The sequence below is a fragment of the Eleutherodactylus coqui genome, chromosome 1, assembly GCF_035609145.1.
Source record: "Eleutherodactylus coqui strain aEleCoq1 chromosome 1, aEleCoq1.hap1, whole genome shotgun sequence".
In the NCBI taxonomy this organism is placed as follows: domain Eukaryota; kingdom Metazoa; phylum Chordata; class Amphibia; order Anura; family Eleutherodactylidae; genus Eleutherodactylus; species Eleutherodactylus coqui.
In genome coordinates, this window is record NC_089837.1 from 443,537,357 (window position 1) to 443,553,519 (window position 16,163).

The window sequence follows — 16,163 nt, forward strand, 5'->3', positions numbered from 1 at the left end:
GAAATGGCTTAAGAAGACTTTACAACAAAGATCAAATCCCACTTGGAGTAGTCAAGAGTGAAAACCGTGGTTCCCCAAGTCAAACTGGTGTGTAGCATGGCGGATCCACATCTGCCTGTCTGACATTTTCATTGCAACTGTAAGTATGGAAAACCCAACTTATGCAACTTATCCATAAAAACTGAAGGCAAGGATGTGCTCAGACGACAACTTCATTCAGATTCGCGAGTAATACTGTGTTGCTGCACTGTTTATATTTGCTCGTTCACTAAATGCCCATCTGAAAGTGTCAGTAAAACTCTGAATTTGGTGCCCAATTTCTACCCTCAGTCACTTAGACTAGATCACCTAATGATCAGCGAGGGAAATACATGGCAGATAGGGTAGTAGGACCTTATACTCTCTCTAAAGGACCATAAGATGTACCATCTGTCCACAACCTGGTCATGGAATGTATATTTACGAGATTTCCAGCTCTCTTTCCACAAATTGCGAACTGCTGGCACTTCTAGGGTCCATCTGGTGTGAGCATCTCTCCAATAGTCAGTCAGATGAGATTTTCCTCTCTTGGCTCTGGCCACCACCGCCTCTGCTTCTCTGTTGGTCAAGATTACTCACTTTTACAAGGCCGGTGGCTTTAACATAGTCATTGATTTCATTTGCAATGTAAATGTGCTGAACTACATTACCAGTAACTGAACAATAAACTCTATTGCACGTTACTTTATGGTTACAGACATAAAAAGACAACGAGCTCTCGGTGGACAACATCAATTCAGCAATCCAAAAATTTCAGACAGCAGGAAATTTAAAGCTAACTCTGTGGCCAAGAGACAAACAACCGAGCATAATCATGCCATCATTATGCAGCTAGAACGGTTCCCTGTTGAACAATAGTGTAGGATGTCAACAATTCGGCAGTCTAAATGTTTCTTTGTAATGGGCACACTATAAAGCCATGATTAAAATGTGAAATAACACTCTCGCAGGCCATTAACATAGTGACATTGATATAGAATTGCTTATTTTTCTTGCAAGCAATAGAAATCTCAAAATGAAATGTAGATAATAGCCAAGCAACTAGTGTACTGTGATTGCGTTGGGAGTTGGCGGGGGATTGTAAATGCTAGGGGTAGTAATCATCTATGCAGGGGATATAGTCGTCTTAAGTAAAGAACCACTGGTGTTTTTAACAGGGGAATCTCATTTTTTTTGTTGTCCTAAATGTTTTATTCACTGAAAAAGCCAAAAATGTAATACCTGAAAGTCTGCAAAGACATGGTCGCCATAGGCACAATCGCCATAAGGCTTGCACAATCGCCGTAGGGCAGGCGCAATGGCCATAAGCCCTAAAGATATGCAGTCAGCCAGACAGTAGTGTGGAGGAGCAACTTGTTCACGGCAGGCTAATATGCAGTCACCCACTCAACCCAGCCCAGATTGGGGAGGAGTGACTGCATATACTAATAGCCTGCACATGTGAACGATACCAAAGATGTCAGCCATAGATGGGTGGTGACCCACCATACAGGATATCAACCCTGGCTGATATGACAGCGGGTAAAGTGGGCCACACTGGCTGACATCTTGGGCTCCCCCAACAACTAGCAAACTGCATACAAAAATACTAATGCATACTAATAAAATGCGGGTGTTGGTACTGCATTTTGGCCAAAACGCATAGGCTGACGGGCCGCGTCGAGGCCACACCGCGTCCGTCAGTACCTATGCTAACTCACTATAAATTACATAAAATCACAGAGGTGAGAAAAACAACAAAGACATTATTCACTGAAAAAGCCAAAAATGTAATACCTGAAAGTCTGCCATTATGTCTGCCTTATGGCGATCGTGCCTACGGCGACCATGTCTGCTTTGCAGACTTTCAGGTGTTACATTTTTGGCTTTTCCTAAATGTTTTAAAATAATCACGTTTGTTTGTCAGATTCCACACGAGAACACTTAGAGTTTTGTTATAACTTTATAACTGGGTAATCAATTAACCCCAAAAGGACCGTCTCCTTTATTTCTTATTTTTTCCTCCCCCCTTTTAAAAAATCATAGGTCTTTTATATATCCATCAATGTAGCTGCATGAGGGCTTGTTTTTTGCCGGGACGAGTTGATTTTTCATTGGTACTATTTAATGTACTATATAATGTACTAAAAAACTTCCAAAAAAATTCTTAGCGGGGTGAAATGTAAAAAAACTAAATTCCACCATCTTTGGGTGCGTCTTGTTTCTACTGCTTACACACTGCAAAAAAAATATGATCTGATAACTTTATTCTATGGGTCAGTATTAGAGATGAGCGAGCACCAAAATGCTCGAGTGCTCGTTACTCGAGTCGAACTTTCAGTGATGCTCGAGAGTTCGTTTCGAGTAACGAACCCCATTGAAGTCAATGGGCGACTCGAGCATTTTTGTATATGACTGGTGCTCCGCTAAGGTTTTCATTTGTGAAAATCTTAGCAAATCACCAAAGTCATGTAAAAAACACAGAAATGGATAGGGCAGGCGAGGAGCAACATGCAGGGCTGCATTTCGGGCTCCGAGGTCTCACTATTAAGCCACAATAGTGGCAAGAGTGAGACACCCCCCCCCCCCCCGCACTGTCGGCATAAAGATCGTTCTCCTCTGCCACGGCTGTAACAGCTGTGGCAGAGAAGAACGATGTTAGCCCATTGAATTCAATGGAGCCGGCAATACAGCCGGCTCCATTGAAAGCAATGGGCTGCCGGCGAGCGCGGGATGAATTTTCGGGAAGGGCTTAAAAATATAAGCCCTTACCTGAAAAAGAAACATTTTAGTGCAAAACAAAAAAAGAATTAAAAAAAACGTACCTCTCCGCGGCTGCTGTGACACCCGCGGGCATGAAGAACACATCTGCCGCATGCGGCAGATGTATCCTTCACCCCCGCTAGTTAAAAGAATTCCCTGCTGCTACATCTGCCACATCTGTGGCAGATGCAGCAAAAGGAATTCTTCAGTTCTCAACCGCAGCTGTCACACATGACAGCTGCGGTAGAGAATCCTGCTGCCGGCATCCTGTCAATGGCTTTTCAGGGAAGGGCTTCATAAGCCCTTCCCTGAAAAGCCTTTTAAAATAGTAAAGAAAAGAAAAAAAAAATAGGTACTCACTTCCCTTTAGCTGCCGGGGCACAGCTGCATCTTCTCCTGCTGTCCCCTGCACTGTGTTGCTGAACAGCTGATCTATCAGCAGCCAGGGATTTAAAGTCTCCGCCTGCTTTAAGAGCTGAATGTAATTGGCTGAGGTGCTCAGCCAATCACAGGCAGCTCTCACCTGTCATTCATTCTGAGCACCTCAGCCAATCACATTCAGCAGGCGGGGATTTTAAATCCCCGGCTGCTGATAGATCAGCAGTTCGGCACCACAGTGCAGGGGACAGCAGGAGAAGACGCGGCTGTGCCCCGGCAGCTGAAGGGAGGTGAGTATCAATTTTTTTTTGTTTTTTAAATCACTTTTAATTGATTTCCAGGGAAGGGCTTATATGTAAAGCCCTTCCCTGAAAAACAATTCAGGTGTGCCACAGACTATTGTCTTCAATGGAGCCGCGGGCAGCAGAAGCGGCTCCATTGAAGAGAATGGCTGCATTTTTATTTTTTTTTACACTAAAATCTTTCTTTTTCAGGGAAGGACTTATATGTAAAGTCCTTCCATGAAAAGGAATGCAGGGAGCCAGCAGGTCATTGTTTTCAATAGAGCCGCCGGCAGCAGCCTCGGCTCCATTGAAAACAATGCGTGCATTCCCTATGGTGCACGCATGTCCTATCCTTGCAGGCACGCACCTGCAAAGTACGGACATGTGCACACACCATAGGGAATGCAGTGTTGTAAATACAAACGTGTCTTGGTGCGTGCGAATGCACGCACCAAAACACGCTCGTCTGAACGAGCCCTTAAGGATGATTTTCAGGTAAGGGCTTATATTTTTAAGCCCTTCCCAAGAATTCATCCCGCACTCGCCGGCAGCGAATGCACGCACCAAAACACGCTTGTCTGAACGAGCCCTTAAGGATGATTTTCAGGTAAGGGCTTATATTTTTAAGCCCTTCCCAAAAATTCATCCCGCACTCGCTGGCAGCCCATTGCTTTCAATGGAGCCGGCTGTATTGCTGGCTCCATTGAATTCAATGGGCTAACATCATTCTTCTCTGCCACAGCTGTTACAGCTGTGGCAGAGGAGAACGATCTTTATGCTGACATAAATTTTTTTTTTTTTTTTTTACTCATCTTAGGATGATTTTCAGGTAAGGGCTTATATTTTTAAGCCCTTCCCGAAAATTCATCCCGCGCTCGCCGGCAGCCCATTGCTTTCTATGGAGCCGGCTGTATTGCCAGCTCCATTGAATTCCATGGTTAGTGCTCGTTTAATCGAGACGAGTACCGCGTGGTGCTCGTCTCAAGTAACGAGCATCTCGAGCACCCTAATACTCGAACGAGCATCAAGCTCAGACGAGTATGCTCGCTCATCTCTAGTCAGTATGAATCCTATGAAACCAAATGTATATAGTTTTTGTTCGCTGTACTACTTTTATTTTTTTTTTCAAAGATATTTAATTTAAAAAAATTATGTTCAGCTGCCAACTTCGAACAACTATAAGGCTGGATTCACATTAACGTATATCGGCTCGGTTTTCACACCGAGCCGATATACGTTGTCCTCATCTGCGGGGGGGTTGGGGGGGGGAGGATGGAAGAGCCAGGAGCAGGAACTGAGCTCCCGCCCCCTCTTTGCCTCCTCTCCACCCCTCTGCACTATTTGCAAAGGGGAGAGGCGGGACAGGGCGGGGGTAATTTGTGAAACTTAGCCCCGCCCCCGTTCCGCCTCCTTTCATTCCAAATAGTACAGAGGGGGTGGAGAGGAGGCAGAGAGGGGGCGGGAGCTCAGTTACTGCTCCTGGCTCTTTGATCCTCTCCCCCCTGCAGATGAGGACGATGTATATTGGCTCGGCGTGAAAACTGAGCCGATATACATTCGTGTGAATGCACCTTAACTTTTACATTTTGTATTTGTTGACATAGTTGTGCAATATCTCATTTTGTGTGCGAGGTCTTGTAGTTTCCGTTGTTACCATTTTAAAATACATATGACTTTTTGATTGCTTTTTATTACATTTTTCTTGGAGGTGATGTGAGCAAAAAAAGCACAATTCTGGCGTTTTTGTTTTTTTTCTGACGATGTTCACCGTGCACTGTAAATAAAGTGTTTCTTTGATAGATCGGACTTTTACAGATGCAGCGATACCAAATATGTATTTTTGTTTTATTTTTTAGATTCTTTTATTATCAATATGGCAAAAGGTTTTTTTTAACTTTTATTACCTCTTTTTTTAATAAAACTTTTTTAAACTTAATTTTTACTTTTTTTTTTAGTCCCTAGAGGGAACAAGAACTTTCAATGCCTTGATGGCTCTTGCAGTATTATGTAATGCCACAGCATTACATCATACTGCGATCGGACAGGCATTCTGTCAAGGCATGGCTTGATAGGCATTCTGTTATGGCCTTTCAGAAGGCCCCCAGCTGCCATGACACCCACACAGCAACCAGTGACCTCATCATAGAGGGGCCGTATGGGACCCCGGAACATTGGCTGGTGAATTCAAAGGGTTACTAAGAAACAGCCAGTGTTAAGGTTGTGCATCTGGGATCTGTGGTTCTACAGGTTTCCTTGTGCACACCTTCACAGGTAGGAGTTAATTCAGCTGGCTGGGTGTGGTATTCTCCACCAGCCCATCTCCCTCATCTGCAGCAGATAAAATACCAGCAACTGTTGTGAAGAGATTGCTGGTTATTTTACTGCTCTACTGTTGTACTCTGTGTTGAGCCCACTCATAACTGGTGTTTGCATGCTTGTCTGTAGTGTCTCTCTCCTCCCCTGAAGATGGTCTGGACACCTGCTGTACCTCCTCTCCTTGCGGTTTCTGGGGTGCGTGCATTGTGTAGTGTGTGGGACGGTGACGCCACAGGTACAGGCGGCCTGCAGGTTTCTCCCTATCCCTGGGCAGGTGCGACCCCCAGATGTCTGCTGTTCTATGTGTGTGTCAGATGGGTGATTCCTGACACTGTTCCCTATGTCAGCACAGTGGCTAACTTTCTATTCCCCTGGTGTGAGGACACTTGGAATGGCTATGGAATTCCATCTGTATGCATATGAGCTCTGGGTGGGGTTCCTGTTATATGTTGTATGCACAACCATGTATGTTGGTGTGAACATATGTGTGTCATGTCTGTGCAAGTGGCCGGACGTGTGCTCTATGTGTAGTCCTGTTCTATGTAGTATGTGTAACCTGGTATGTTAGTGTGAACAGTGACGTGTGTTATGTCTGTTCAAGTGGCCAGACGTGTGCTTTATGTGCAGTCCTGTTCTGTGTTGTATGCGGTATGTGTAACCTGGTATGTTGTTGTGAACAGTGACGTGTGGTATGTCTTCGCAGGTGGCCAAACCTGTGCTTTATGTGCAGTCCTATTCTGTGATCAGTATGTGTGAAAGCGCTGCGGAATAAGTTGGAGCTATACAAATAAAGATTATTATATAACAGTGTCGTGTCCTATGTGTGTTTTTGGTGCACTTCTCCTAGCTCCTAACTAGGGCTAGCCAGGTCCCAGATGAAGACAGTGGGGCCGACCTTATCAGGACGAGCACCTCGCTTTTAGGCAGGGGTTCCTGACTTTCCCTGTTTAGTAAGGGACAGGGGTTCTTCCATCATTGCCTGGAGAGGTGTAGTTTGTAGTGCAAATGCTGTGTATTTGTGGTTTTTAATGGACACAATCTTGCATCCGTGCTGAGAAGTGGCGCTTTAGTGCGCCGAGCGGACTTAACAGCCGGCAGCTGCGTTCTATGGAGGAAGATCACCCCACGATCTCCCTCCATACACACCCCAAATGTGCAGGAAGTAACCGTACATCTTGTTTTGTTAAGGGGTTAAAATACATGAAGTCCAATCAGTATGAGGGCAGTTTCAGACGGCCATATAAGAAACTAAGCTTGCCACTAGGGAGCATAGTTGCGCAATAATGGGGTTTCTTTCAATTTTTTCTCCAGCCGTTCAAGCTCCACGCCATAGTACAGGAGATTGAAAAAAATTGTGGAAAGATAGGTCCTGCCCTATCTTTCCCACACCTAGTATTAACTACTTGCGAGAAACATAGGGCAAGTTGTAGCTTTTTTCAGGCGTAGTATTCATGCCCGAGACAAGAGCTAGTGAAAACAAAACTATTGAAATCAGTAGTTTCATTTTGTCCTATTATGCGGCCGTGATTTTGATGGTCGCATAACGGGACTAAAACACACATTATATTGAAACGTTCAATTGTCAATCCATTCATACATTTCCAGGAGGAATAACAGAGGTATGGCAATACAGATGCTGCAAAATTATTTCAAGGGGAATACAAGTAGTTAAAGCGATTCCCCCAGTCGTGGACAAACAAGGATTGCCGCACAGCTGTGAGCAGCATTGGTCAGTCAGAACACCATGTAATAGTGTCCTAGACTACCAATATATACTAGTGCACAGTGTACATTAGGTAGTCACAGAAGCAGTGCAGCCATCTTTGTTTCTCCAGGCCTGGAGGGTTGCTCTGATAAGTAGAGTTGACAGAACATTTTTACCTCTTAGGCTGGGTTCACACGGGGTGGAATTGCTGCAGGATTTCCGTTCGTACTTTCCTGCAATTTTAAACCTGAGACTAAGCAGCAAATGTGATCCAGATGCTGTAGACAAATCGCGCTGAAACTGACATGCAGCGTGGAATTCACAGCCGCGACATGTCAATTGTGTCGCCGTTTCTGCTGCGGTCTCTCACCTCTCTATGGGGAGAGATGGCTGCAACGGAATAAGCCACTTTCAAAACCAGCGCCAAATGTCTCGAAATTTCCGACCCATGTGAACCCAGGCTTACTTTGCGGTAGACCCTACAGCAGTTCATCAAATCGCCTCTTAGGACTCTCTGACACAAGCATTTTTTCCCTGCATACCCTGCATGCTCCCACACAGGAGCATGCAGCAGTATGCAATGCACTGTATGCCTGTCTCGTGCCGACAACCCCCATTCACTATCTTGGCATGTATGTGCGCGTAATACGTGCCAAAATAGTGCATGCTATAATCCTTTTTGTGCGTGCATTTTGTGAGCTATGTGTGAAATGCACAATTGAATATTGTAAAAATGGTCACTGCTTATTACGGGCACAAAACCCACGCACGTGAAACGCGCAAAATATGCTCGTGTGAGAGAGCCCCCATGCTTAGTGAGGACATCAGCATCTTGGTCATGGCATCAATAAGGTTGTGCCAAGCTCATGCTCCACAAACACTGAATCAAGTTTGTACATTCTGATCACTGTTGTCTCTATTACTTGGAAGGGGGTTTGACCACCTAGGGTGCCAGAATAATTATTTAGATCTATCTTTGAACCTCCTTAGGGATGTTTCACAAGGGTACGGAATTACGCCGCAGGACGCACCTAAAACCGCAGCTGTGGATTTCCACACCAAAATCTGCAGGTCTAACTGCGGATATTGATGCAGAATTGCAGGCAAGTTTTTAGTGATTTTTGATTCATCTGCATGTATATTTCCATATTTTGTAAACATCTGAAAATTTTTTCAATAAAAACCTAATGTTCAAAAAAAAAAATCTGTAGCCTGCTGATTTTGGTGCAGAGAATTTATCACAATGCAGTGCATTTTGCGGCCTTTTCCATCCCGTGTGAAAGGTCCCTTAAGGACCAGAGTGTTTTAATCCTTAGCCTGTGTTCACACGGGGCTTATTTGCCGCGGAAATTCCGTCCGGAATTTTGCCGTGGCAAATCCGCCTGCGGACGTTAATCCCGGGATTAGCCAGACATGTGGGTGAGATTTCACAGAAATCCCATCCACACAGGACGGCGAATCCACCGCGGCAAAGCCGTCAGAAGCCGGATTAGCCGGCTGCAGCATGTTCATTTTTTTTCTTCTTTCGCTGCAGCTGCACTCTCCTCTATAGGAGCGCCGGCCGCAGTGGAAGAGCGAGCGGCCAGACCGCTTCAAAACTCGTGGCTAAGTGCCGCGGGTTTTGAAGCAGCGCTTCTCCCGGCGGAAATCTCGCGGTTTTTCGCTGCGGCCAAACCGCGAGATTTCCGCCGGGATTCCGTTGTAACTGGTTACATTCTGAGTCAGTTGCTCGGAGGAGGACATGCTGCAAGCAGCTGGCTTCTTGGGCTCCAAGATAGGAGTATTGTCCTTCAAGCAGCTTCAGCAGCTGCTGAGCTAAAGTCATTTTTGCTAAATACTTGCATCCTGTAACTTCTCTGTGCGCGAGCTGCCAAATAAGCTGCGTATGTAGCTGGCTTGACAGTGTGGGGTGCAGGCAAATGATGGGTGATGCAAGTATTAAGTAAAAATGATTTTGGCTCTCGAGTTATTCTAAATATATAGAAACTATAGCTGAATCTAACAAGCAATAGTTTGTGGTGCAGCACTACCCACATATGTGGCTTATCAGTAGTAAGCAATCTGGAAAGATGCAGCCAGCCCTGCAATATTAGTGAAGGACCTGCAGTGACATTATGTTTCCCTGACCAACAGTGCAGAGGTCCAGCACCCAGACGATGGCTTTCTTACAAATGAACTACAGAGGAGGTAAGATAGGAGCCTGAAGGGTAAAACCTGACACTTAGAATCATAGAATGGTAGAGTTTGAAGGAGCCTCCAGGGTCATCTGGTCCAACCGCCCTGCTCAGTGCAGGATTCACTAAATCATCCCAGACCGATGTCTGTGTCCAGCCTCTGTCTAAAGACTTCCATTAAAGGAGAACTCACCGCCTCCCGTGGTAACCCGTTCCACTCATTGATCCCCCTCATTGTCAGAAAGTTTTTTTCTAATAAATAATCTGTGTCTCCTCCCAACTTCTTTAACCCACAGCATCACCTTATTTCTTTCCAGCATAATTCCGTTTCTCAAATCTGATGTAGGCTGGAGGTGCTACTGCCAGTATGGGACAGGTTGTTTTGGGGAGAATGCTACAGCCAGCAGTGGAGAGCAGGGATTGAATGCTTCTGCCATAGGGCTCGGAGTGGGCAGTTACTGCTGTCAGTGCGGAAAGGGTTAATGCTGTTGTCGGTGGGAAGGGGTAAGATTGAAACTGCCATTAGGAGAAGGAGTGGTTAGGGAAACAATGCTGCTGTCAGTAGGTTGAGGAAGTGGAATAATGCTGCTTATAGTTTAAAAGGCATGGGAAGGATGAAAATGTTGCTTCCAGTATGGGAGATGTGAGAAAGGGGTATTTTTACCCAAATTGGGAAATTTATGGGGAGGGGGAGAATGCTGCTACTAGTGGTGGAGAAATGGGAATAATGTTGCCAATGGGGGAAGGTTTGAGTTCTAAATTAATTTTGGGAGTATAATTTAACTTTGTGGTCTGGTCTGGGGTTTAAATTTTTACTGTTATGGAGAGTGTGGACGGGTGATAGAAGCACGAGGCCAATTATATCTGGACAGCAAGCTCAGCAGTTTTTTGGGAGAAATTGTTATAGTAGTCTGGGTCAGATGGAGAAAAGAAAAGAGAATGACTACAATCATAGAAGATGTTACCTTTAAGTCACTGAAGGTAACTGTTGTGTATCCTGGCTGTGACTGCATCTGACTATATTGTATTCTCTTGTATAGTCTGCAGGATATTACTCTGCAGACCTCCTATGTAGAACTGGTATCTGACCACTACACACACCATATTAGTAGTAGCATACATCTGTACCTGACCGAAAGTATTAGTATAATTGTAGTATACAGCCGTCCCTGAGGATGTGATCAGGTACTTCTGTGGTTCACTTTCTCTTCTTGTGTTGAAGGTGCCAATTACATATTTAATTGAGTGGTGAGAAATATGATTAAACATAGAAAAAATTAAGCACAAAGTTTAATTTTTCTGCAGCTTTTGCTTAAAATCACTGTTTAATGCTAAGTTGCAAGAAGTTGGCTGAGAGGAAATTATTGAGTTGTATTATGCTTTGTGCTTTATAAAAATAATTTAGATTTTGGAAGTACGATAAATGTTTGGGTTGTATAATATGCATTCTTATGGGATTTGCAAGTGAAAAACAGCTTTTGCATGCCCGCTGTTTCAGTACTTTTGTGAGCACAGTGTGATAAGTGTGAAGAACTAGGCAACTTTTTGAAAATGTGCCAGGTATCTACAGTGGGTATAAAAAGCCATGTTAAACAGTCAGTACACAGCTGACATTATGTACAGTGATTCTGATTTACCCCATATAAAGTTCAGCTCTTCTAGTAAGGTTTTCCTGCCATTTTCTTAGTTGCTTTTTTCAGTAGGCGATAGTCCGTAAAGAGCTTACAAGAAGTGGATTAAATTTGGCACAGCAGTGACATTACCAAGAACTGGACATCCTTCAAAAATTGATGGAAAGACCAGAAGAAAATTGGTCTGGGAGGCTGCCAAGAGGCCAACAGCAACATTAAAGGGGTTGTCCCGTGAAAGCAAGTGGGTCTATACACTTCTGTATGGCCATATTAATGCACTTTGTAATATACATCGTGCATTAAATATGAGCCAAACAGAAGTTATTCACTTACCTGTTCCGTTGCTAGCGTCCTCGTCTCCATGGTGCCGTCTAATTTCAGTGTCTAATCTCCCGATTAGACGCACTTGCACAGTCCGGTCTTCTCCCTTCTGAATGGGGCCGCTCGTGCCGGAGAGCTGCTCCTCGTAGCTCCGCCCCGTCACGTGTGCCGATTCCAGCCAATCAGGAGGCTGGAATTGGCAATGGAATGCACAAAGCCCACGGTGCACCATGGGAGAAGACCTGCGGTCCACCGTGGGTGAAGATCCCGGCGGCCATCTTCGCAAGGTAAGTAAGAAGTCACCGGAGCGCGGGGATTCGGATAAGTACTATCCGTTTTCGTTTTTTAAACCCCTGCATCGGGTTTGTCTCGCGCCGAACGGGGGGGCTATTGAAAAAAAAAAAAACCGTTTCGGCGCGGGACAACCCCTTTAAAGGATCTGCAGGAATTTTTGCCAAGTACTGGTTGCGTAGTGCATGTGACAACCATCTCCTGTATTCTTCATATGTCTGGGCTGTGGGGTAAGGTGGCAAGATGGAAGCCTTTTCTAACACAGAAGAACATCCAAGCCTTGCTATGTTTTGCCAAAACCTACATCAAGTCTGCCAAAAGTATATGGGAGAACGTGTTATCGTCTGATGAGACCAAGTTGGAGTTTTTAGCTGTAACACTCCAATGAACTTACTGTCCGTATGGCCAGAGGCCTAGTCCTTGTCATGTGACGCCAACTCTCTAACTGGACATTCAGGATGATATGCCGCAGAAATAACTGAGACGAGTCAGTGGGATTTTGGTAACCTGAGAGGGTGCAGATTTACTATATTTTGAAAATTGCAGTAATAATTCAGTTAACCATTCTCTGTAACATATTTGCAGCAAGTGCAGAGGCAATTTTAGTAACAAAAAGATGTAGCAGTATTGAATTGATGATACGCTGACTTTAAAGCTCTCTTTTTTCCTTACTTTACTGTAGATTGATTTAACTAGACAATTTTTCCCACTAGTGGATTTAGATTAATGATTGGTTTGAATTAGACTGAAGGATATTATGAAGCAGAGGGGCAAGTGACTGTAGGCTAATCCTGGCTTTGATTTCACTGGGTAGCTATAACTCACTGTTTGATGAGGATGGACCTCAGAAAGACTCTTCTTTTCTTTCTCTGCTGCAAGATGCCAAGGGAGCAGGTTTTTCACCTCACTCTACCTCGGATAACAAACGTGCCGTAACAGACTCCTCCTCTCCAGCAACTGAACTGCAACCTCTCCTTACTCACACCTGGCTGAGTCTGACTAACTGCTCTCTGTCACTCCTTTTTATAACCTCTCTTTCCTTGTCATACTTTCTGGACTCCTCCTCCTGCACAGGGACTTGTAAAGCTGCTTCCTCACCCTTAGGCTCTGCACCAGTGAGATTAAACCTGACTGCCAGCCAATGAGAGACCAGCTGACATCAGAGTTGAGCTCTATGCTTAGAGCAGAAGGGGAGACACAGGGTCTCTCCCCCAGACACCTTCTGTATCCATGGACGGCATGTAGACAGGTGAAACAGGAGAAGTGCACCCTGAGTGTTCTGTAGGACCTGCTGCACTACTACTTAGTCATGACTCCGAAATGTAATTTTGGCACAAAGCCAACACTGTGCATCACCAATTAACACATATGAGCCTTTGAAATCTTGGCTTGGTGCAGGAAAACAAAGTGTTCCTCAAAATGTTAATAACTAATGTTAAATTTGTACGTCTCCTAAATGGTTAAAAAAAACTAAGGTTTTTTCAATGTGCATCCAGAATAAAGTAAACAGATGGAAATATATATCTTATCAAAAATGTATATATTATGTTTGCACATATTTGAGATATTGCAGTTGAAAAAGGGAAACTTTTCCCGATTTTGACGCTTTTAATAAATGTACACAAATTCTATCAGTCTATTTTTACCACCTAAAGTACAATATGTGGCAAAAAAAACAATGTCAGAATCACTTGGATATGTAAGACCTTTAAGGGCTCCTGCACACTTGCGTTTTTCTTGCGCCTTTTTTCCACGTGATATCGCTGCGTTTTTTTCACGCGATTATCAATGGAACTTTCTAATGTTAAAAACGCATTGCATAAAAATTGCAAAACACCAACTTGCAAGTGTGCAGGAGCCCTTACGGTGTTATTCCATGTTAAAGTGACACATGTCAGATTTCCAAAATTTGCCTTGGCCAATAAGGCGCAAACAGGCTTGGTCACTAAGGGGTTAAGCTCAATCAACATTGTTCTGTATCCAGATGAAATGAGAAGCTTTCTGAAATGAAACCAGAATGATGTGTTCACACCTTTGTATAACCGTGACATGTCTGACTTATAAGATGAAGTAGTGATGAAGTACAGTAACACTCGGTCACTGATCACTACCATAATTACAAAGGATATGTCACATAAGACCTGTGCTATTATATGCATACACATCTAGTGATTTTGATGGTATTTCATAATTACTTATTCCCAGTTATTTTGACAGTTATTATAAAATCATTTCTTTATTTTACTGAATAGGCAATATAAAATAACAGCAGCCAGTAAAGGGGGTTACCAATTAGGTAATGCTCAAGTATGGAAAATGTACCTTCACCTGTAACGTTCTCACTTCTACAGTTCAGTGTAAGGAAACACAATGCAAAAATACTGCAGATAGTGATGAGTGAACTTTTAAAAAGTGTTGCCTTCTTTTTTTCCTTCTCCTGTTCCTTCTTCTCCTTTTTGCCTCTTCTTTTTTTCTTCTTCTATTTAAAAGCAAACTCTGTATGTTATTAGACCAGACAAGACACCTTAGATACTAAAATGCTGTGGATGCCACATAGGGACACGCTAAAGACACTTGTTGCCACCCTCATCTACTCTCGGCTTGACTACTGCAATTCACTGCTCATTGGCTTTCCCCGCACCAGACTCTCCCCTCTCTAATCCATGTTAAATGTGGCAGCCAGAATCATCTTCCTATTCAGCCACTTCTCGTGCGCCTCTGCACTCTGGCAGTCACTGCATTGGTTGCCCATCCACTATAGAACTCACTTCAAACTCCTTACCTACAAAGCCCTCCATAGCATCAGTACAGTACATCGCTTCCCTCCTGTTCGTACATTCCCCACCCTGCGCACTCTGTCCCGCTAACACACTGAGACTAAATACCCCCATAATCCAAACTTCACACTCCCGCCTCCAGGAACTCTCCACAGCAGCACTGGTCCTCTGGAATGCACTACCCCAAAACATCCGGACAATGCCAGACGCACAGAACTTCAGAGGCACCCTAAAAAAACACACCTCTTCAAAGAAGCACACCAAATCTCCTGAACTAACCTCCCCTCCCCTCCCTACAACACGTCCCCCCATCCCACACTGCACACCTGGACTATGATCTATGGCACTCCACACTTCTCCACCTTGCCCACCGTGTACATCTCCCACCCCCATACCTCCTGCATCACCCTTTCCATGTTGTGTGTAAGCTCGTTGGAGCTGCTCTCCCCCTTATTTCTAATATTGATCACTACCGGTTATTGTTGTATCGTCTATGTTCCCCTGTGTTTTTAAATCACTATGGAATACGTTAGTGTAGTGGCCCAGAGTTAACGGAGCCCCTCCATAACTATGCATGTGTTTGTTATGTGCCTATGTATTGTCAGTGTCTTCTATGTGCATGAATTTGATGTGTATAGCACTTCTGCAGCACTAAATAGGGTAATGTCTGGGTTATGTCTGGAAAATGTATCTTGTTGTATGTCACGTGACCATGTTTTATATATATATATATATATGTGTGTGTGTGTGTGTGTAAGTGTGGTGCTGGTTGTGGTCTTTTGAGTCTTCTTGCAAGCAGAGCAGTGAGAGAAAGGAGTGGACTCTGTTGAGTAGGAGAAACTGAGTTTGGTCCCATGAGGAGCACCAGGATGGAAGAGGCTGAGCAATGGCCTGATGTGTGCCCTGGGTCCTATTTACCCAGGCCTCCCTGCTTCTCATATGGATGACTGAGAGCGAGAGTGAGAGGAGCCGCCATGCAGTGCTAAGTGCGATCCCTAAATATGAGTGTTGACTGGTAGAGAGCTGGAGAGAGAAAGAGAGTGGCAGGGATCAGAACCCCACAGATAATTAGGACTGTGGATTTGTTTGACATCCTGTGAATACTTCCTGTCACACGACTATTCTGTGCGCACCAGTGATGCTGGCGTGTGTAACGTTTCATGGGCTGTAAATAGTTTTCCATACAAGTAAACCGGTTCAACCAACTGTTCCCGGTTTTGCTCTGAAACTTCTCCCTGCGTGTGGACTACTTTATTTAAGTGTCCGGATTCACTGTAGAGGAAGGAACAGTGGCGTCACGACAAAACGGACTTAAGGTAAACTGCATCTTTGGTTACCCTGTCAAACTCCCCCAGCAGTCACTTGGTCCAGTCCTGTGCTACCCCCAGAGGAGGAGATGGTAGAGCCCCGTGACAAGGCCTTAATCTACCCCGCAATCTCGTTGGCTGTGGGCCCGCTTCTCGTGCCCTGCATTGGCACTATACAAATAAAGATTGTTATTGTAG